Source organism: Vulpes lagopus, chromosome X (genome assembly GCF_018345385.1).
Source record: "Vulpes lagopus strain Blue_001 chromosome X, ASM1834538v1, whole genome shotgun sequence".
NCBI lineage: Eukaryota > Metazoa > Chordata > Mammalia > Carnivora > Canidae > Vulpes > Vulpes lagopus.
In genome coordinates this window covers 110,545,847-110,569,899 of record NC_054848.1, presented here as the reverse complement: position 1 = coordinate 110,569,899, position 24,053 = coordinate 110,545,847, and the positions used below count along the sequence as shown (strand labels likewise).

At 44.7% G+C, this 24,053-nt stretch overlaps 1 long non-coding RNA gene across 1 annotated transcript in view; it reads right to left on the bottom strand.

The window, feature by feature from the left end:
• Nucleotides 1–6,585: 6,585 nt before the first annotated feature.
• The window catches only part of LOC121482737, a 53,561-nt gene continuing 36,093 nt past the window's right edge, over nt 6,586–24,053 (bottom strand). Inside the window, exon 4 of the long non-coding RNA XR_005985609.1 lies at nt 6,586–6,798. This is a non-coding gene — a long non-coding RNA (uncharacterized LOC121482737). The remainder of the gene's footprint in view (nt 6,799–24,053) is intronic.

Genomic DNA, 24,053 nt, shown 5'->3' with positions numbered 1-24,053 from the left:
GTGTGATGTCTCGAGCACAATTAGAATCATATTTAATTTCTCAATATTCATTGTTCATGCTAATGAAATGTACCGTTTAGCCTTTCGTCTATTTTCTATTTGATTTTATGGCTCCCAAGAACATATACACTCTGTTCATACCACGATTTATCTCTGAATTCTTAGACAAACAACCATAGCACATTGGCATCAAGACCGTTAAAAGGTAACTCTATGTAAAGTTCAGTGATCAATGTATTCCATCGCACAAACATGGTTCACACACTCCTTGAGACTATACACACTCTCAGAGATTTTATTAGCATTCGGGTGGCGGCAGCTCTGTAACCCAAATGTGTGGTTTCAAGAGCCTTCTCTGCATTTTGAACTTAAAAGATCTTAAACAAACAAAAGGCTCTTTTTAAATGTAATACCAGTTTTCTAATATTCTCTACAAATTTCAGCAACCTGGGCTGCTTTTTCTCCCTGCCCCTTTTCCTTTTTTTTTTTTTCTTTCTGCCACTGGTTAAATATGTCTGCAAAGAAGGAAATTGCCACACACTTCATAATACTGAACACATGAATTTACCTGAATTGTCTGACAATAGGAAGATTCTTTTCACTCAAACTGTATGTAAAGTCAGCTTGTCAATTTTGGGGACTATTCTTAATTTGAAAAAGAAAAAAGTAACACCCATTTACATGGCAATGTTGCCATTCACTTCTTTCTTCTACCACTTAGCTCATACCAACTTCCAAATCCACCTGTAAGTTCTGCTGACTTGTTAAATTCAGCCATATTACAATGTTCTAGCTTTTATCCTCATCAATGATACTTCTTAGATTATTTTAACTGGATATTACCTTAAATGAGAATTAGATTGATCTCAATATTTTATTTCAAATGACCTGGGTCCTAGACAAACGTTTCCATCTAGCCAAAGTCTAGGCATTCCTACAACAACCAAACTCGCACAACTGTCAGCTTCCTATTGTATTATTTTATATCAATGGTTCCTGGTTGATGCTGTTCAACTTAAATTTGATTTCTTTAATTCTGGTCGATTAAGAGAAAAAAATGCCAAGGCAGTAATCTCAATGAATGCTAAAATTATCAAGAAACCACATTCTCGGGACACCTGGGTGGCTCAGCGGTTGAGCATCTGCCCCTGGCTCAGGGCGTGATCCTGGAGTCCCAGGATCGAGACCCACGTCAGGCTCCCTGCATGGAGCCTGCTTCTCCCTCTGCCTGTGTCTCTGCCTCTCTCTCTCTGTGTCTCTCATGAATAAATAAAATCTTAAAAAAAAAAAACCACATTCTCTAAAGGCATATGGAACCACTGATTATACTGGTAAAACAATCATGGACTTAAAACTACTTGCTTCTAGATATGATTAAGAATGCATCAGAGGGATCCCTGGGTGGCGCAGCGGTTTGGCGCCTGCCTTTGGCCCAGGGCACGATCCTGGAGACCCGGGATCGAGTCCCACGTCGGGCTCCCGGTGCATGGAGCCTGCTTCTCCCTCTGCCTGTGTCTCTGCCTCTCTCTCTATCTCTCTGTGACTATCATAAATAAATAAAAAAAATTAAAAAAAAAAAAAAGAATGCATCAGATATCCATGGAACCTTGGAACAGTAACCATACAGAGTTCTCTGCTTTGGTTTATGAAAACAATAGATACAACATGTTAAGGTGTTTTACACATAGTATCTGTTATTTTCCCCATGCCTTGTAACTCAGAAGAAAAACAGCAATTATCACAAAGAAGAAACTCACAGGAGGTCCCCTCTGTCTTTCCTTTCAGGAGGTTGATGCTATGTTCAGTTTGTTTTGTTTTGTTTTGTTTTGTTTTCTCTATGCCTAACTTCTCTTTTCTGGAAGGGACTAAAAATGGTCCAACTTGAACCAGAAGCACAATCTTCAAGCTAGCAAGAGCACAATGCAGCAATGCTACTACTTACCTTGGTCTCTATGAAAGGGCTCAGACACACTCAAAGTCAACCAATAACATTGATGCACCTTTCTCTCAGACTAACAATGTTAGAGACAGAGGGACCTTAGAGACCAAGTGGTCCTATTCTCTTATTTGACGGATTAGGAAAGAGTAGAGTGATTTGAATAAAACCATCCATTGAGCTAGTGGTGGAGCCAAAATTTGGAATCAAGGTTTCCTAGCTCCTGGGCCCACTATCGTTTGTATTATATTTTCTATCACGATTCTGCTGAGGCTTAGAGCAGCAGTTAACAACCATGACCATATTAAAAAAAAAATCAGTTGAGGAGCTTTCAAAATATACAGGTGCTGACCCCATCCCTGATTCAGCACATCTAGGAGCAGGTTCCAGAAATCTGTATTTTTCAAAGCTCCCCAACATGATCTTGATCTGTTGAGAACTGCTGTGGCTAAAGGGTGTAAGCTCCTCCGGCACTGTGGTGGGTCACTGGATCCACGGCACCCGAAAATGCCGTCTCAACTCTCATCTGTCTCTTTTGAACCTGTTGAGAAATGTCTGTCGTCTCAACTGTAACTATGCAAGCAGGCCCTTTTAACGTTTGTATCTTTCCCCCTTCCTCTGATGACTTCAACCTGAGATATAGGTACCCTATCATTCAACCTCCAGGCTGGAGGTGGGCTGGGTTATTAGATTTCCACCCCCTTTAGGGAAGTTCCTGTCAGAATCCCTTTCCCGGAGGAGATTCCTATGTTCAAATCGTCGGGAAGACCAGGTATGAGAACAGAGAAGATCTATGGAAATGAACTTTAGCACCTTCTGCTCCTTGATTAGATACCAAAGTAAATGCAGGAGTCCATTCGAAATGCAGTGCCCTTCAGGACTGACCAGTGGCTCCCTTACGCAACTGCTGCAAAGCAAGTTCACTGGTACCAGACGAGGTAAAAGGCAAGAGTTTGGATTCTTTCGGTTGAAATGGCAAGCTAGGATTAAATAGAATGAAAATAAATATCAGGATCAAGAGTACAAAATCAAACTGTGCACGAGTAGAGTAGCCCTCCTCCCTAGGTATGAGTGAGAGTTGACTTCCTGAAACCCTCAAGGTAGAGGAATTTGTGTTGGGGGGGTTCATGAGCTTGTGGGGCAAGCGGGGGCAGGGAAGGGAGTATTAGGACAGCCCCGACAATTGGTTTGTTCACTCAAGTAAAACACTAAGTGGAGCTTATTGGTATTTTCCTAATTTCACATTAGCAGTGGTGGGGACTGGGCAATTGATTTCTGTGTGTCTTTTCATCCATTCTCTCTGATCTCAAGGTGAGGACAATCATGCGTCAATGAAAACACTGGTCATCACAGCAGATACAGAGAAAGAATCAAGACACTTGGGTTTTGTCTGGGGATAAGTAAGCTCAGTGTGCTGGGCTACTTTCATCTTTCAGCACACAGATCACCACATCATCAGAGCTGTTGGAATCTGACTCCCAAGCCTCAACTGTCACTGTGGCCTTTCTGCCTGCCGCTGGCTCATGGGCTGGGCTTGAATGACAAAACCCGAAGGTCGAGCCTCTTCTACCCTGTTGAAGCAGAGAGAAAAGGCTTACTGGCCTTCATTTGAAAGTTTCTTATTACTGCTTTATAGGGCTGTGGGTAATCCTTTTAATCTTGCCTGTAGGTCAATAAATATTTCGTCGAAGGATCTCTTTCCTCTGAATCATTACAGCAATTTGATTTGCAGAGGGGCTGCTTCACCATGCTTCGAGTTCTGGATGTTAACCTATGTTGACCTCTTTTATCAATTTTTGATATGATCACATCTCTGAGAAATTTCTCAATGGTCTCCTGAGGGTGAGAATCTGAGAGTTCAGCAAAAAGTCACTTAATTCAATGTCTTCAAATCCTTCACCACCCAAACATTTTGCAGATGCTACAACATTTTCAATTCCTTCTACCACTGGAGGAAAATTTCCAGTCAGTTACAACGTCATTCCAAAGTTTCTGCCAGAAAAAAAAAAAAAGTTTCTGCCAGGCTCCATTAAGGGTTGATTATGTTATTTCTCTCACTGATTGTTCTACTCTTGTTAAAGCATTACAAATGGAGAAATTTTGCCAAGCTACTTTAACAGTAAGTTCTGGTGTCTCTCTCATGAGATCTGCAAGGTAATCAAATACATGGCAAGTACAGGACATCGTGAACAATTTTTAGCACTCCCAGAAAGGGGAACCCTTGCACTGTTGGTGGGAATGTGAACTGGTGCAGCCACTCTGGAAAACTGTGTGGAAGATAAAAAATAAATTTATTATAAAAAAAATTCTTAAAAAAAAAATCAAGCACCCTGTAACAAGATTTTTATTAAATGTCCTGAAACCTCAGTTTTAGGCCACTTATAAGTTGCAGATGTATTATATGTTTTGTTAGGTAATTAAATACTACATAAATATATATTAAAAACTGCAGGCATATTATATACACATTAATAGTATATTAGCAAATATAATATATTAAAATGTAAGGTATATTTGCTAATATACTATTAAATGTATTAATATTTATTATGTAAATATATATAAGTGTAAGGAATAAAGTTTTTTAAAACACTGTAAAAAAAAAAAAAGGAAAACTGTGTGGAGGTTCTTCAAAAGAGTTAAAAACAGATCTGCCCTACGACCCAGCAATTGCACTGCTGGGGATTTACCCCAAAGATACAGATGCAGTGAAACGCCGGGACACCTGCACCGCAATGTTTCTAGCAGCAATGTCCACAATAGCCAAACTGTGGAAGGAGCCTCGGTGTCCATCGAAAGATGAATGGATAAAGAAGCTGTGGTCTATGTGTACAATGGAATATTCCTCAGCCATTAGAAACGATAAATACCCACCATTGGCTTCGACGTGGATGGAACTGGAGGGTATTACGCTGAGTGAAGTAAGTCAATCGGAGAAGGACAAACATGATATGGTCTCATTCATTTGGGGAATATAAAAAATAGTGACAGGGAATAAAGGGGAAAGGAGAAAAAATAAGTGGGAAATATCAGAGAGGGAGACAGACCATGAGAGACTCCTAACTCTGGGAAACGAACTAGGGGTGGTGGAAGGGGAGGCGGGTGGGGGGTGGGGGTGACTGGGTGATGGGCACTGAGGGGGGCACTTGATGGGATGAGCACTGGGTGTTATTCTATGTGTTGGCAAATTGAACACCAATAAAAAATAAATTTACGAAAAAAAAATTTTAGCACTCCCAGATGCATGGGATAAAGGAGTGGACCGTACCAGAGGGAACAGAGAGGACTCGAACACATGGATCAGTGTTAACTATAGCAATTTTGTCAGTGGGAACACTGTCCAGAATCAGCAACACTTTGAATTCGTGATTTTTTTAGCTTAAATCTTGTCTAACCTCAGGAACAAAACACTTCAAAAAAGTCCAGAAAGAGTCTCTCGGTGACCCATATTCTATGGTTTCCCACCATGCAAACAGAAAGTGTTTTTAGCATTCTCTGTTAGGAGGACAAGGATTACAGAATCTGTGAGGCAACTTGGATTTAATCAGAAAGTCACCAGAAGCCCTGGAACAAAACAGAACTCTGAGCTTGTCTTTACCAGGCTTGAAGCCTCTGTTCTTTTGCTCATCCTTTGCAATAGACGTACAAGTAGGCATGCGCTGCCAGAACCAGGCCGTCTCATGGGCTCGGAAGAAGCAGCCATGGGCCTCAGTTTCCTCAGGTACTCAGGGTACTCGGCAGCAGCCTCACCATCTGCTTCCTCTGCCAGCCAGCTCTTTCCACACAGACCACACAGAGTTTCTTAAACCTACCCAAACCACCCGTTACTGGTGACGAATGTTAGAACTTTTCATCCAGATCGAAATTTAAACTTGCATTTTTGGGGATCCCTGGGAGGCTCGGCGGTTCAGCGCCTGCCCTTGGCCCAGGGCGTGATCCTGGGGTCCCGGGATCGAGTCCCATGTTGGGCTCCCTGCATGGAGCCTGCTTCTCCCTCTGCCTGTGTCTCTGCCTCTTTCTGTGTGTGTCTATCATGAATAAATAAATAAAATCTTTAAAAAATAAAGAAATAAACTTGCATTTTTGTGATGCTCACTGGCAAGTTACGCACACAGGAGGAGGCCTAGCCAGCGTTCCCCGTGTTAGAAGCCGCACACGCCAATCTTTTTCCATTGTCTATGTTTTGACCTTTCAAGCTATGTATGGTTTTCTCAATGATTCTAGTGTGCCCTTCGACACACTGGCCCTAACAGCTTTCTCATTTCTCTTCGCTGTTCAAATTAGATTCATTAACACCCAAAAAGCACCCTACAGAGGTCTCAGTTTCACCATTATGGAGCATTTCAAGCACTTTCATATTGTTTGCTACAGACATCACTTTTCTTGCCCTTTGTTTTTCTTGCATTTCTATCGTCTGCCTTCTTGTTTGTCTGCTTGGATGCCATTCTCACCCAAACCTACGCAAATCGACAAGTACTGAAAGTTTTATGTACCAGTGGTCAGCACGCAACACCAACTTATGACGTGTATGAAGCCAAGGACAACATTCACGAGACAAATAAGAAAAGCAAAACAGCTTTTGTATGACAAACACGCGTGTGTGATCAGTGGCTGCAGAGGGACCAGCGGGCAGAAGAATGAAGCCAGAAGCAAGCAACCCGGATGTTGGTCTTGTCACACGAGACGGCAAGATAACATGCTGGTGACTTGAACTTGCATGTTGTTCCAAAACCCTCAAAGGTGCAAACTGGGTAACCTCAAACTTTGTGGGAGAATGACTTGCAGTTGTGACGGGATCACGGAACTCAGGAGGAGTTAGGGTCAGGCTACCAGGCTGAGCTGAGAAGCACAAGTATCACCATCTAGGAGAAAGCAGATACAAAAATAGAAAATGAAGTCAGGAACAGGAGCAGACTGCCTAAGGAGCTTTTACATTGGCGAGGAAACAGAAATTCAATATATGCCAACTCGCCCTTACGAGGGCTGCACCTACCGATTTGTATGCTCCCTAACGGTGGAGGAGAGGCCTTCTGGGCCGTATGTTCAGCAACATGAAATATTACCAATCTTTGTCATTTGTGCCAAACAGAAGGTGAATAACGAGGTAACTCATTTTTGTTTTAATTTTCATTTCTTTAATCATCTTTCCATATGGTGAGCCATTTCTATTTCTTCATCTCGAAACTGTCTTGTTTATGTCCTTTGCCCACTTTAAAATGTTTTCCTTGCCGATTTGCAGACACCATTAGCATATTAGGGAACTCTTATTTGTAAGCCTATGTGGCAAACGTTTTCTCCGAGCCTGTCATTTATTTTTTAATTTTGTCTTTTGCCATAAAGATGGTTCAAATATTTACGTAGTCAAATGTTTCAGGCCTTGCTTTGAAAAGGCTGCCCTACCCTAAGAGGATAAAAAATATATTCACATATTTTCTTTCACTATTTTTATAGTTCTGTGGTATTTCGACGTATTGCGGAAAGGATGGACTACTCAGTGAGTGGTGTTGGAATAACGGACCGTGCACCTAGAAGAGTGCCAGAGGGCCTCTCTCCATGGCACTTCCCCTCTTTACAGGAGACAGGGGCTCTGGTGGAGTCAGAGCCCCCATGTGACCAAGTCAGAGGCGCAAGTTGATTCCAGTCAATGGCTCAACTTTCTCCGGAGGTCAGTATGGATCAAGGAAGGGACTGTTTCCCAATGAATAATTAATTACTAGACATTTTGCCGGCTTAAGTTCTGCTCTGCTACCAATCTATACTCCTGACATGTCAACTGAGGGACAGTAAGTACCAAGTTCTCAGATCTCCGACCTTCCGATAATGGCTTCACTAATAATTAACGGTCACTCACAGTTTGGGCACAACTGGAGAAATCTGGATATGAGTAGGCTGCTGGTGGAGAGCAGGTGATTATTGTTGATTCTATTAGGTCCAATAATGGAACCGGGGTGACACTGGCAAATACTCACTTTTTGGGGTGCTGGGGGTGCTGAAGCAAATACACATATAACTAGCCGCTTCTTTTATGAAAAAATATCAACAATTGTTTGATCCAGGTGGTCGGTAGGTGGACATGCATTTCACTATCTCACTTCTCTGTAGATGTGAACATTCTCGTAATAATAAGTGTGTGGGGGGGTGCATACACATGTGGGCGTGAGGGAACAATCTCATGTTTCATGGTACATTTTAGGCACTATCACATAACTGTCAGTGGCTTTTCGGGTTAAATACAAGATTCAGAATTACAACTACAGAACAACTGATCATTGGGGAGAAATCACGTTAAATGAAATATTTCCTCACTTGAAATCAACAGATTAAATCCTAAGGCATCATGAAGCCCGAATCCCAATACCAATTTAAAGGTATGAGGCTCAGTTTCCAAGTCTCCTTTCTCTCTACCAAACTTGAACAGATTTATGGCAATTTTATCCCAAACCAGATTATCTGAACCTGGGGATAGTTTAACTTCATTATACTAATAGCAATTCTTTTCTATACCTTATAAGATAGAGATGGGGGCACCTGGGTGGCTCAGTCAGTTGAGCATCTGACTCTTCGTTTTGGCTCAGGTCGTGGTCTTGAGGTTGTGGGATCTCGCCTCCCATCGGGCTCCACGCTCAGTGGGGAGTCTGCTTGAAGATCCTCTCTCTCCTTTTCCCTCTGTTGCTCCCCCATTCATGCATGCTCAAGCTCTCTCTCCCTCTCTCTCTCTCTCTCTCTCAAATGAATAAATAAAATCTTTTTAGAAAGAGGTGGAGATGTATGAAAGGAAATAAGGAGCAAACAAGAGCATAAAAACTGATCACCCAGGGCAAGAGGAATGACTACTACATGTTTCACTGAATCACTGGGTAAAACTTCATTCAACCAACTTTCAAATGATAAAATACCTTCTACCCACCACATTTGCTTATGGTCGCAGTTTCACCTTGTGTTCTCTGAACTTGCCAAGGACACATCACTTTTGCACCAGGCTAGTGGGAAGGGCAAAGCCTCGGAAATAAACGTCCTCTGTTACCTTTCGGTTCCGCGAACTTTACCGAGACTGGAAGCTGTTGGGATGCTGTTAAATAATGATACACTCATGTGCCCCCCTTCTCAAGGTATTATTCCCAAGTACATTTATCTCCAGGGCTGAGGGTGGAACATCATTCTTCTAAGTCCTCGTGAGTCCAAGGAGGCCTGGCATGCTCTCCAAGGAGAATTAAAGCCTCACTGACTGAGCTTTGAGTTGAGGCTCACGCAGCTCACGTGCCCAAAGGGGCAGGAGGATCTCAGGATGTTTTTTTCTGTCAGCCTTTGAACAGAGAAGAACAGAGACTTTCTGAACACACCACAGCCTGTGAGGATTTGTATGGACAAACCAGATTGAGTTCATAGCAGCCTCTGTTTGAGAGGACACTGGGTCACAAGGGGTTTGCTGTCATAAAAGCTGTGCAGAGCTATGGGTCTCCTCCTTCACAATTCTTTTTTCTAAGATTTTTTAAAATTTATTCATTTATGAAAGACAGAGAGAGAGAGACAGGCAGAGGGAGAAGCAGGCTCCACGCCGGGAGCTGGATGTGGGACTCGATCTCGGGCCTCCAGGATCATGCCCTGGGCCAAAGGCAGGCGCTAAATCGCTGAGCCACCCCGGGATCCCCCTTCACAGCTCTTAAAACACACACACTCAAGTGGCGAGCTCAAAAAGTACAGCCCATTGGAATCCTTTACCATTTTCAAGTATGATACCCCTAAGTGGGAGCCAATGGTGAGATTTCCATGAGAAATCTTATTTCCTTTCAAAATGTATAAACTACCACAGCGCGGTGACTAAGATGATAAACAAACCTGTCATCCAGCTGGCTTTTGAGCCCAGAGGGCACAAGTAGAGCATTTCAAAAGTAAACCCTCCTGAGAAAATCATTCAGACATTTTCTCCTCAGTCAACTCATGCTTATCGTGTACCAGGCCATATGATACGAAGAGTAAAGAAATGAACTGAGAAAAAAAACAAAAACAAAACAAAACAACAACAACAACAACAAAAAACCCTTGATTTCCAGGAACTTTGTTTTCCAGGGAAGGTCAACGTAACATAACACAAGGTATGGGATCCCTGGGTGGCGCAGCGGTTTAGCGCCTGCCTTTGGCCTAGGGCGCGATCCTGGAGACCCAGGATCGAATCCCACATCAGGCTCCAGGTGCATGGAGCCTGCTTCTCTCTCTGCCTGTGTCTCTGCCTCTCTCTCTCTCTCTCTCTGTGACTATCATAAATAAATAAAAAATAAAAAATAAAAAAAAACACAAGGTAGAAAGCCACACATTCTGTAAGAGTCGCAACAACATGTTATTGGGGCCTCATGTGCCCCCTTTTTATCCATTTTTACTTTATCTACCCAGTTGGGGCCTTTCTCTTTCTTCATCTGAAGAATGGTACCACTTCCTAAGTGGGGCACCGGCCATTCAAACCCATGGACCACACTGCCTCCAGAGCAATCTTCTGAGATGCGGGTCTAATCCAATATCGTCTCCACTTGAAATCCCCCCATGAGTCTCCATGGCTTATTGAATCAAGTCCGACCTCCTCTGTGTAATGGTGCAGGCCTCCTTTCCCAGGCCTACCTGTCTCTACCTCTTCCCTTCCTCCCTTGTCACCAACAAGGTAGCCAGTTTCGGGGGCCATTTCAATCATCCAGATTTCCTTAACCTTCAGCACTAGTTCAAGCACCACCTCTCCCAGGAAGCTTTCCCAATCTCTTGGCCTGTGTCTGAAGCACCAGCTGGCTCTGAAGCACCGACCAGAGCTCCCAGAGCCTCCTTCCCATCCCCACTCTGATTACAGCACTCGTGACATTTCACCACAGTGCCACCTGGTTCCCTGGGTTTCATCCCTTGTGAACGCCTTGACAGCACTCACAAAAAGTCAGTATTTGAAGTGGATCTTGAAGAATGGGTAGGATTTCCAGAGTGTGAAGAGGGAAAGTGAGTGGGGAGTAAGAGGAGGCAGAGGCAAGAAAATGCTGGAAAAAATGAGACGAGGCTGAAAGACAGGGTGGCTAAAGTAGAGAGTAAAACACAAAGTTCAAAATCTGTTGAGGCAAATCACAGAGGGCCTCAGACGGCAGATTTCTTTGGTGAGAGGAAGTTTCGTTTAACTGTCTCGATGAAAAAAAAATAAGTAACTGTCTCGATGTTCATGAAAGTTCGTTTGTAATAAATGAAAAATTAAAAAGAAGATGTTTAGGATAAATCAGACCCGTTCTTCCTTGTTACTAGGTCTCGGCACACACATTCCTAGGAGAAAAAGTCTTATTTGTGTCCTAAATAATTTAAGTATATCATGCTGATATTTATTACCACATTGCTATTTTAATGTTTGATAACGACAGTTATGAGACCTCTTCTTTCCTTCCACGGTTTGATGGGTCATTAATCAAATAGACAAGTTCTTAATAATAATCTATTTTTCCCATTAATATTTCATGGAAAATCATGCATATTTCTTACTAGGTCCAAGTATTTTTTTATGCCTCTGAAAAGTCTCCCCGCCCCAAGAAGTCCAGGGGAGTCTGCGTAGCAAGAGTGCCCTCTGCTGGCTAGAGCGTGGAACAGCTAGGCCGGGAGAGGGAAGGCTCGCAGCCCAGGCGGTGGCCTTGCGCCTGCAGGACAGGGCCCAGGATGTCTGCACTTCCCCAACTTCTCCCCCTTTTGTATTGAGGGGCTTGGGGTGACTGGGTGACGGGCACTGAGGGGGGCACTTGACGGGATGAGCACTGGGTGTTATTCTGTATGTTGGCAAATTGAACACCAATAAAAAATAAATTTATTATTAAAAAAAAAAAGACCGTTGACTTAATAGTGGGCCGGGAACCCCAATAAAAATAAATTTATAATGAAAAAATAGCGGGTGGGGGGGCGGGGTGACTGGGTGACGGGCACTGAGGGGGCACTAATGGGATGAGCACTGGGTGTTATACTATATGTTGGCAAATGGAACTTCAATTAAAAAAAAAAAATAGCTCCTGGAGGTAAGCAGACCAGGAATTGGGCAAGTGATCGGACAAATTCCCCCTTCTTCCCTGGCCTTCCCAGGGACCGGACACACCCAAAGCTTCCAGAGATTTTCTTTTTTAAGACAAGGCACAGAAATTCGAACAATAGTTTCCTGATCTTCTTCATTCGCTCTTTCCTCTTTACCTCATTTTCACTGGCCTAAGACAAGACGGAGGAACCCTCTGGGGAATCCAGCAGTCCCAGAGCTGGCGGCCTTCTGCGTCCCTGCCTGAAATACAGCCAGGCCGTCTCCTCAGCCTGGGCCACATGTGCCATTTGTCCCTCTGGGAGCCATAAGGACAGCAAACAACACAAGGTCAGCACCAATGGTTCTAGGGGATAGTGTGACAAGGGAAAGCCCCTGCGAGCCAGCGCCCAGCACCTGCTGGCTGCCCGCTGACAGAGTTGAAATGAGGTGTAATAAAGGGGAGACGCACTGTAAATTATGGAGCGTCATGCTCATTAAAGGGGCCTCTAGCCAGAACATGAGAGACTCCTACCTCTGGGAAACGAACTAGGGGTGGTGGAAGGGGAGGTGGGCAGGGGGTGGGGGTGACTGGGTGACGGGCACTGAGGGGGGCACTTGACGGGATGAGCACTGGGTGTTATACTATATGTTGGCAAATTGAACACCAATAAAAAATAAATTTATAAAAAAAGGGGCCTCTGGCATGGCAAATTCGGACTGAATTGCAATACCAGGAAATGCTCATGGCAGGCTAGAAAGGAGCAGGCTGTCCCCAAGCACAGAAGGATCCCTCTTTCTGCAAAATAATCTGAAAAGTCCTTCCCTGCTTTATTGTGGTTCCTTTTAAAACATGTATATTTAAGCCTCCTGTGAATGGGTTCCTAGGCCCTAATGAGGGGAGCACAGCTTCCTCTTTCTTGTGCCTTCCCTCCGTGGGGGTTTGGGGGGGGTGTTGGTGGCTCCAGTGCTGAGCTCTGCAACCCGGGGCTCCCGCATAAGCTCTCGCCTCTGGTCTCCTCCAAGCTGCGCACCTGTTCCAATGGCCTCAGCGAGCCAAGAAGTGGGCTTGGCTCCTGGGGGTACGAGGTGGCGAAGCAGCAGTGTCACCTTCCTTCTGCACAGCCGGGGAGGCACAGACAGCGTGAAAACCGAACTCCTTGCAGAGAAAGAGCAAATGCGAAGTAGGCCGGAGGCCCAGGACTTGGGGGCACAGAGAGAGGAGGGAATCGCTACAGAGTAGATTTGCAGGGCCCGGGGTTAGGGGGAGGCCAGGGTGGCTGAGTGGTGCCGCAGGAGGGTCAGATCTCGTCTTTATTTCACGTCTTCATGTTTTGTTCATCATCGCATTTTATTTTGCACGAACTTTGAATTTTTAATGATACTGAATTCATTTTTATGGTAATTACTGGGTGTCTTGGTGCGCAACCCCCACGCCTCCTCCCCCCACCCACCCCCACACACACCCCGCACCGCCGCTGCCTTCAATTTGGCGCCTAAGGTGGGTCGGTCGATTTGCCCTCGGCCCGGCCGGTGGCCGGAGGGAGGGAGGGGCAGGCGGGGGCCTCATTTTGCAAGTGGAAAAGCGGTCGGCGGCGCGGGCCGGGCCGCGGGCGGGAGCAGGAGGCGCAAGAGGCGCTGCCTGGGAGCCCACGCCGCGGCCCCGGGGGATTGTGGCAGCGCGACCGACGCCGGGCTGCCGGGCTCCCGCCGCCCCGGAACCCCCAAGCCCTCTCCCGACGGCCGAGATGCGAATGCTGCCGGGTGGGGACGACGAGTCTGGGACTCGCGTGGCGCCGCCTTTAGCAACGGGCCGCGCCCCGAGACGCCTGCGCAGCCCCCCACGCCGCGATCTCCCCCCACCACGACCTCCCCCCGATGCCCACGCCACCGCGACCTGCCCTCCACGTCCCCCCACCGCGACCTTCCCCCGATGCCCCCCCCTCCGCGCCCGCGCAAGGACGGGAGGACGCGTGCAGCGCAGGTGGCCGCGTGCGGAGCGCTTCTCCCCTTGCAGCGCTCCCCCCGCCGCGCCGCGGCCCCGAGTACCCGAGTGACCGTCCCAAGGCCCGAGGACGAGCCTCAGCCCAGGGGACCGACGCCCGAGCGGTCGGAGGCGCTGACCCGCCGCACCGCTCGGGCAGCGGCAAATCGGCCGGTAGGGCTCAAGCCTTCCGCGTCTTTCCGGGACAAGTCACCAAGCAAATGAAACACGCGTCACCGTGCGGAGCTTTCAGTGGGTTAAGGACCGCTGGAAGCCACCACGGGTTGCAGATGAGCCGTCTCCTCAAACCTCTTTTAACGTTTTCTTTTTTATATATTTTTTATTTTTTTATGAGAGAGAGAGAGAGAGAGAGGCAGAGACACAGGCAGAGGGAGAAGCAGGCTCCACGCACCGGGAGCCCTACGTGGGGCTCGATCTCGGGTCTCCAGGATCACACCCTGGGCCAAAGGCAGGCACTCAACTGCTGAGCCACCCGGGCTGCCCTATTTCTGACTTCTGCAAACATATAATCAAGCTGCCTGGTCGTATCAAGTTTTGCGCCACCCAGGGATCTCCTCAAACCTCTTTTAAAGACTCATGTCACTTTAGAGTCCTGCCTTCAGATCTCTCCTTACTCTTAAGGCTTCAGCCAATGAGGGATGGACGAAGTCCCTAAGTACAAGAAATGCCGGATTTACCGATAAAAACACCCCGTTAAAATCTCAGAAAAACAACAGATATTTCGTTAATAGAAGTATGTCCTATGCAATACAGGGAACAAACTTTTAGGGTAAAAATTATTCGTTGTTTAACTGAAATTCAAATTTAACCAGGTGTTCTGGTTTTTTTTTTCTGGTAATTCTAAGAACAACGCATCCACTGCTTGAATTCGTTTCTTTATAGTCAATCTAGCAAACAAGACACAAGGCTATATTGAGAGGTCGGCAAAATATCAGAGGCATGGTCAGTCATTTGTACACATACAAAAAAGCCACATTGAAATGGATTATGAAAACAGTAAAAAGTTTATTTACGTTAACTGAGGGGACTGTCCATCTGATTGTTAAGACTATTATGGGTATTAACCCAGGGACCTGGCCAGCTCAGGTGGCTCAGCAGTTCAGCGCCACCTGCAGCCCAGGCCCTGATGCCGGGTCCTGGGATCAAGTCCCACTTGGGCTCCCTGCATGCGGCCTGCTTCTCCCTCTGCTTCTCTCTCTCTCTCTCTCTCTCTCTCTCTCTCTCTATCTATCTATCTATATATATATATATGTCTTTCATGAATAAATAAAATCTTTAAAAAAAAAATCCAGGGACCTACAAATGACTCCCCAAGGAATAAATCAGGCCTATTGCCATTCTTTGTATGGTCTTTGAGCTAAGAATGGTTTTCACATTTTTAAATGGTCAAAAAAATCAAAAGAAGAGTGTTTGGTGGTAAGTCAAAGTCACATGAAAAAATAAATAAATAAATAAATAAATAAATAAATAAATAAATAAAGTTACATGGATTTCCAGACTCAGCATCCATCATTAAAATTTATTCTAACCCAGCCATGCCCACTCATTGTCTTATTGTCTCAGTCTGTTTGCAGGCTTCTAGCCGGCAAAGGCAAAGTTGAGTCCATGCAACAGAAATGGCTCAACCCGCAAAGCCAGAAATATTTACTCTCCAGCCCTCTACAGAAGCACTTTGTCGACTCCTGATATGGATGAAACCATTATCTGTAAAGTGGTGCTATAAATAATCGTTAAGTCTGTTAGCTATAACTCGGAGTGGGCTAAACACTTCCTTATTGGCTGAAATTATTTGCTTAGCTGTCCTTTTTCTTATAGTCAAAAGGATCATGTTTTCACAGATACAAGATTTTGGTGAACTGGAAGCCAGTGGCGTTTGAATGAAATTTATTTTCACAATACGGGCTGTCTCTGCTCATCACAATTCTAATCCACCCTTTGTGGTTGCTGCACTGCCTCACCGCCCCACGATTGCTGGCTGCGTGGATCCCGGCGGAACAGTATTTTACCAAGTGGCTCGCCTGCCATCTAGTGGGGAGAGACATAAGTGACTCACTATATTTATTCAGACAAACTGACTAGCCAGGTATAGGCTGTGGGACTATCCCGGGCAAAAAAAAGTCATCAGTTAATGAATTAAAATAAAATAAAAACTAAAAAATAAGCTGTAGGACCTTGAATAGTGATGATCAGAGTAATTCCTTACATTTGTTTTCTTTTTTTAATAGAAGAGAAATCTTTTTGCCACAACAAGGTGAAGACCTACCCAGGGAAACTGGGCAATAAAAAAAAAAATAATAATCAGTAGAGAGGAAGAAAAATTATTTGCTTCCATATGACATGATCTGCTACAGGGGCAACCTCTACAGATTCCACAAACTCTAGGAATTAATTAGTGATTTCAGGGTAATTCCTTACATTTGAATAGCAGCTTGCGATTTACAAAAAGCATTTTCCCTATTTTAGACTATTCTAATTAATCCTCCTTCGGGACACGTGCTGTGTTATAGGGGGAATCTTTTTTGCCCAGTTTTTCGGATGAAGAAACTGAGTCTGCACTGTAGCTCACTCAGGGTCATACAGGTGGCTCAAACCCAAGTGCCGCATTCTGTTCACTCAACCTAACTCCTCTGAACTTCAGTTCCCTTGTTTCTATGCCCCTACCTCTACTCTGTGAATGATTTTTTAAAAGATTTTATTCATTTATTCATGAGAGACACAGAGAGAGAGAGAGAGGCAGAGACACAGGCAGAGGGAGAAGCAGGCTCCACGCTGGGAGCCCGACGTGGGACTCGATCACGGGTCTCCAGGATCCGTGAGTGATTTTGAAAGTCTGTTTGCCACAAGTACATTTATTTTAGGAAACTTCCATGGGTAGTGTTTTTAAACAAACAAGAGCCATCCAAAATATCCCTTCTCAAGAAAAAAAATTCAAAGGAGGCACACGCAATTTTTTCCAGGCAAATTTTTAATTAGCGTTTGTCAAAAATAGGGTATTAGTTAAGACCCATTTTCTTTTTTTTTAATAAATTAATTTTCATTGGTGTTCAATTTACCAACATACAGAATAACACCCAGTGCTCATCCAAGACCCATTTTCTAATGGAAGGTGCAAAGACTGGGCAGAAGACACTCAAAGCTTAACCCTTGCAGGGCTGTTGATTACTGGCACAATACCTGCCACTGGCCACCTTTAAATCCTTTTTGATTAAGACACAGAATAATAATTTTCCAGTGCAGTATGATTCCCTTACTTCTAGGTCTACAAGATGATGTTTACACAGAGCTCTGAGAGTGTAAGACACAGAGGTCTCAGAAAGAGATCCGTTTTAATTGCTCTGTGTCTCAGAAACTTCCAGAGGCTCGTCGTGAATCTGCAAAGGAACCTTTGAGCCTGCTATGCTAAAGCTCATTTGAGAAGGGAGATTTGTGGGCTCTTCCAGGAGTTGGTAAGGCGCCTCTGTCTTGCAGCAGTGGTGTGTGTGCTTAGCGATTACGAGGAGCCAGATTAAATAGCCAAAGGTTAGGGCAACCCGAAAGAGTCACGTTTACGATGACATCCATCTGCTGGATCTGCAGTTGGGCGCACAGTGGGAATATACGGAGTCCCAGGCCACCTGCTAAATGCAGCTGTACATGTCGAGTGCGTCCGAAAATGCACAAAAGTGTCAACGCAAGAAAGAACAGTTTCCAAAAAAGAAAAGAACAGTTTCCGCGACTTTGCAGATCACTGTTCTCAGGCTGTGCCTGTTTCTTGTGAGCCTGCCCCTAGTGGGAACACTGCGGGATTACTTGCAAATAGCCACGCTTCCATACTAAAATTTCAGCTGGAGGTAGGAGTATGAACACAAGGCACCCGGGACACAGGCATTCAGGTCTTTGATGGCCAGACTTTCAGCACCACCTTCATTTTTTTTTTAAGATTTATTTTAGAGAGAGAGAGAGAAAGAGAGAGAGAGAGCATGAGCAGGGGAAGGGGGAGAGGGAAAGAATCTCAAGCAGACTCCCGTCAAGCACAGAGCCCAGTGCGAGGCTCGATCCCCAGACCCTGAGATCAGGGCCTGAGCCCAAACCAAGAGTCAGACACCCAATAGACTGAGCCACGCACGCGCCCCGGCACCACCTTCAGTTTAACCACTGGCAGTGCCTACTGTTGGCAAGCTCTGCTGCTGGTGTGATTTGTATCACAGACGGGGGGCTCTGCACCTCCACCTTGGACGTGGTCCTCATCAGTTGTCCCCATTGTCCCAGAGCCAATGTTCTGCGTGGGCCCTTTGCAACTGCTGAGGCCTGGTTATTTATGTGGCTAGGACACGGCCCAGGGGTACCTTAACAATTATGCCAAGAGGACACGACAGTATTGATCATTCTTCAACGGCCCCTGAGGCTCACTACCTGCTGGGCTTCCTCCAGCAGGTCAGGTCATCCTAGGGGTGTCCCCACAAGCTCGCAGCACAAGAACTCCCTAAAGTTGTTCCTATTTATATGACAGCTGCGGTGGATACTACTGCCGCTGCCGCCCACAAGGGACACATGTGGTGCTCCCTCTCTGCCCTCTCGTTGGGTGCTGCTGGGGGACCTGCGTATGCGTGAACTAAACCGATCCTCAGGGGCTGTCCCTGTGGGATTCAGTATTACTGTCAGCCCCGTTTTACGGATGTTCAAACCAAGGCTCAGAGAGGCTAAGACACTTGCTCAGTCTCACCAGCAGGCCTGACTGTGAAGGACACGGCAATGCTGGAACCCCACCAGCCGGACTCCAGAGCCCTCGATCCCAAAGCACAGCCAGAAGTGTGTCCTCCACCCCCAGAGGACTTCCCAGTGACAGGCCATATCTGTATGCCTGCCGTTCCTGCTGCTTCGTCCTCTCCTTCCCCCCCCCCTCCCCCCAATGTTTGCTCAGCCTTTAAGGCCCAGCTGCAATTTGGTCTCTTTGAGAAATAGTCCCCTGAGGCCCCCAGCTGGAAGTCAGCACATTCACCCTACTCTCCCTCCTCGTAGCCCTTAGTCTGAAGCTCTCCTAGGGCACTCAAGGGCACTCAGCACCTTTTCCTTGGTTTGGGAATTATTTGCATGCCTAGCAGTCACACTCACTAGAGTATAAACTCACTAAAGAACACCCAGCTTAACCTCTGCTTCTGCCATGACTCCTTGGTTCCCCAAATATATTGACTCCTAGGTTCCCTCAGCACTTTGTTCCTGCCTTAACTGTCTCTAAGGTGCTGTCATCAGCCTGGCTGTCCGCCTCACCCAAGAAGCTAAACTCCTTGAGGACAGACCGAGTTCTGCCTCTGTAGCCTCAGCCTAGCACAAGCTCTTATTCATTTGTTTCTTGAACGAATGAGCGTAGCCCTGCCCGAATTCCCCCAACTGAACACCAATTGCTCCCTGCTCTTCCGTGTGACCTTTTTTAAATCTTTGTTATAGTTAATCTCTAGACAGGTCTTAGCTCTGGTTGGAGCTGTGCCTTAGGCATCTCCATGATTCCGTCACTTAGCAGAATTCCTGGTCCAGTAAATGGGCTCAATAAATATTTTCTGGATGAATGATTCATCACAATGACCGAGACCCATAAGTGATGGGTTCACGGGTAGTCCCAAAGAATAGGTTCAAGAAGGCTGAGGTGCATGGGGGGCTCCATCGGTTAAGTGTCCAGCTCTCTGGCTTCAGCTCAGGTCGTGATCTCAGGGGACTGAGCCCCACCTTGGGCCCCGCACTCAGTGTGGAGTCTGCTTGAGACTCTCTCTCCCTCCCCCTCGGTCCCCACCACTTGTTCTCTCTCTCTCATTCTCTTTCTCTCTCTCTGTCAAATAGGTAAATAAATCCTAGAAGAAAGAATGAAAGAAACAAACAAACAAGCAGGCTGAGCTGGGTGGGACTCAACCATGAAGGCTGAGGTGAGATGCGTGCGATGGAAGGGCTGTGAGCTACGGGACCTGTCACTCACACCCATACAAACAGCCATCATCTATCATTGTCAGGACTGACATTAAAGGCAATGCATTATTTTTTGCTTTGCTACTGGAGATATGAGGAAAACAAACATCAACATCCTCCAAGAGAATGGGACAAAGTGATAAAAAAAAATCCAGACAGAGAAAAAACTATTTTCAGGTTCACACAACACTTGTATATATTCTGGTAAAAAATTCTGCATCCATTTGCCAGTGCGATTATATCCCAATCCTAAGTTAGTATTCCTTTCAGATCATTAAAAACATCATCTTAGCAACATAAGGTAAGAAAAATACGAAATTAAAAAGCTTGTATTATAATGCACTGGTAGAAAAGTGTTAAAATATCATAAAAAATTATATGGGGGGGGACCCCTGGGTGGCTCAGTGGTTTAGTGCCTGCCTTCGGCCCAGATCGAGTCCCACATCAGGCTCCCTGCGTGGAGCCTGCTTCTCCCTCTGCCTGTGCCTCTCTCTCTCTCTCTCTCTCTCTCTCTCTCTCTTTTATTAATAAAGAAATAAGTAAAATCTTTTAAAAAATTATATGGGTCTACAGGTTAATAATGGGTCACTCTTATGCCATCAACTGATAAATAAGGATAAAATATCTCAGAATGAAGTCATCTTCAAAACTGAGTTCTTTATAGAATAACAACCCTAAGACTTAAGAGAAGAAAGAAAAAGAACATTTGCTGAGACCCTTTCTAGGTGTCAAGTACTATCTTCATTGCTTTTACTCACATTATCTTATTGGTCTGAAAAAAATCGTGGAAGGCTGCATAGCTAATAAGCATCTGAACTGGAATTTGGCCCACGTCTTCTGTGTCCTCACCTATTTATTCTCCCCTTCCTCTTAAGAATTCAGAGCAAATATCACACTTACTGAAATTCCTCATCAGTACTGTTGAACTTTATCCCTCCCCACCACGAACGGCATTTCAGATGCTATCCGGGCCAGTTAATTGAATTTCAGAGATTCATTCCACACATCTGAAGTCCAAGTGGTCAGGATTTCTCCCATTCATCTACCCTAGAGCCAATGCCTATGATATTTTCCTTTAGAGAGTTTAAACCTGTTAAGTCACAGAGCCTACTAGGGTTTTTTAATTGTTTTCTTCTTCTCCAGACACACAGTTTTAGTAACCTGATGACAGAAAGCCAATCCTGGCAATCCAAATGGGCTGAGCTCCACTGGATCAATAACTCACTTGGTGGCCTGCTGCCCAGTGGCCAAACAATCACCATCAGAAAATCTGACGCCCAATTCTTCTCTAGTCTGCCACTGACTGAGTGGCTTGTTTTTTCTTGGCCACGGTGACAGTCCCTTCCAGGCAACCATAGCTGTGAGAGTAGCCTGAGACCAGCATGCACACAGGGGACCTACTGCCAACATTTGTAGACAGTTTCAGACTGGGGGAAAGTTTGCGAAGATGTATAACCACAAATTTCAGTAAGAGAGTATTCATAATCAGTTTTAAAAACACTAAGCACTTGTCAAATGGCACAGTTAATTTCTTTTAGAATTAAATGAAAATGAAGGAACAACAATTAAGCATGTAATTAGCCACAAAAATGTTTTTAAGATTTGTAATTACAGCTAATTGCTATGAAATATCATGTTGACTTAAAAAGCTGTTAACAGAATCGAAAATAAAGTAATGGCATGGTAAATGCATATTTCCTTACATTCACCCAGGCACAGAGGCCGGAGTAAAGCTCCAACTCACTTTGTGACCCAGCTCCCTGTAGCACCTGTTGAGCCGGCTATACATCCAGCTTCCTTACTTGCACCACTTTTCCCTCTTTCTCACTTTGTCCCTGCCCAAGTGTGAGATCCTAATATTCTCTGCTCCCATCCCCCACGCCATAGAGGTCCAATAGTGAAGACGCCAAAAGAAAATGATCCATGGGATTAAGAAAAACTAAAATGAAGCCATGCAGGTGATCTGGCTTTATTTTATTTTATTTTTTTATTTTTTATTTTTTTATTTTTTGATCTGGCTTTAAAACTGGAATTCCATGGGCACCTCGGTGGCTCAGTCAGTTAAGCTGACTCTTGAATTGGGCTCAGGGTCATGAGACGGAGCCTTGTGTTGGGCTCCACGCTGGGCGTAGAGCCTACTTGAGATTCTCTCTCTCTCTTTCTCTCTCTCTCTCCTCCTCCTCCTCCTCCCTCTGCCCCCCCTCAAAATATAAATAAAAATAAAATAAATAAAACTGAAATTCCAATGAATTACATCAAGGTCGATGCTCTCTAATCTGGACCTAACTTAAAGCAAGTCATTTTTATTTGCTGTAGCTACAACTCTCTCTTAATCCAAGAGGTTTTCAATTTTATTTTTTCCAAAGTTTCATTCAAGTGTAATTTAGGTTATGACTATAGCATGAAGATGAACTTTCAGAAAAATCTCTCCTCAGTAAAAAAGCATGTTGTTATCTTTCATACCACACCTGACATTAAAAAATCTAAATGCATGGCTCCATGTAAAATCTTTTTGGTAAGTTAATATCACTATCCTCTTACAGCTGCTCTTAAAAAGAAAAAGTTGGGCTCCTAGTTACCCATCTGCTCTATTTTGGGGGTGGGGAGAAGTTACATCAGCAGTTCAGAGAATCCTACTTTTTTCTTCAAACACTAAAATGTACATGTTTCAATATAATATATAATTACTGATTACCAATCCAACTCAATGCTTGTCCATTTCAATGGCTCCTTATTTAGTAGACTGTACTTACATTTGGCTATAAAGTATCTGTCTTTATCATTTTTCACAGCTGAGAACAATTTGAACCCCTAAAATATCTCTGCAACATAAAACATGTACTGTGGCCAGTGTGAGCCTCAAAGCCAGTGTTAGAAGATGCTTTCTCTAGTTCTCCATCTACTATGTCTGGCATCTACTGTATGAAAATGGCAAGGAAATGGAGGCACACCGAGTCTGAATCTTTGATAGAGAAACTAATTAGGCTTTAGTAATTAGTTTTGCATACTAAACCCTGGTACTTTTATTTTTTTTAATTTATTTTTTATTGGTGTTCAATTTGCCAACCCTGGTACTTTCAGATTGACCCAAAAAAGATTGACCCAAAAATGCATCTCTGTAAGCATGCGCTTTGACTGTAATATTAATATTTGTTAATTCATTCATCTATTCATCCCACAAACCTTTCCTCAGGTGCTATTCTGAGCACGTCACTGTACCAGGGGCTGGAAATATGCAGGGAGACTCATTAAATCTTTACAAGAATAGGAGGTAGGTACTGTGATGACTCCTATTCTACAAGTGGAGCTTAGAGAAGTTATTTGCCCAACGTCACATAGCTAGTAAGTGGCAGAGTCACTCCAAAATAACTCAGACAACATCAACACCTTAACGTTATCTTAACTCAGAAAAACATAACATAAACCCTTTAACTTAATCTTAACTCATCAAAGTGGTATTTAATCAAAATTCCCGGGCAGAGAGAGGAATGGTAAAGCCTCAGGGCACTGTGGACACACTGGATTATTTACTGGAACTTTTCTCCCATTAATCATCTGGTGCCTCACAAGGTAGCACCACCACTGCAGGTGGCACTGAATTTGGCCATTCGTGATCACAGTAACTCAGTACCTCTTTCTCAAGCATCCCTAGAATTGAGAAGGAAGGTGACTTCCCCAGACCTCAAGAGACAATTCAGTAGAGTCTGATTTAAAGGCCTAGGGTTTTCAGTTGTTTTTTAAACCTGTTCCAAATTCATTGCCAGGACTCCAACCTGAGTCATCTGTAGAGGGCGGACAGGCACCTACAGTCCTGAGAAGCAGGAAGACTTAGCAGAAGAGGAGCAGCATCCTCCTCGCTTGGACCCATGCCAGGGCCTAACCACAAACAACTGTGGCTCTAATGAGCCTTCCGGGCGGCAGATCGCAGAGGGCAACTCCCAGAATTTGAGGGTCAGGCTAGACAATGCAGCCTATGCTACTAGGAATCAACATGAACTTGATGGTTGCTTGCTCCATTCTAGAGGACAGTCTAAGTCCAATGCGACTGCCTTTTCTATGTTCTCTTCCTTAGATCCCTTAAGGATCCAAAAAAAAAAAAACCTCTGCATGGAAATAAATGTAAAACAAAATAGCCAAAATTTGGCAGAAGGAATTCTTTTTTTTTGTAATTT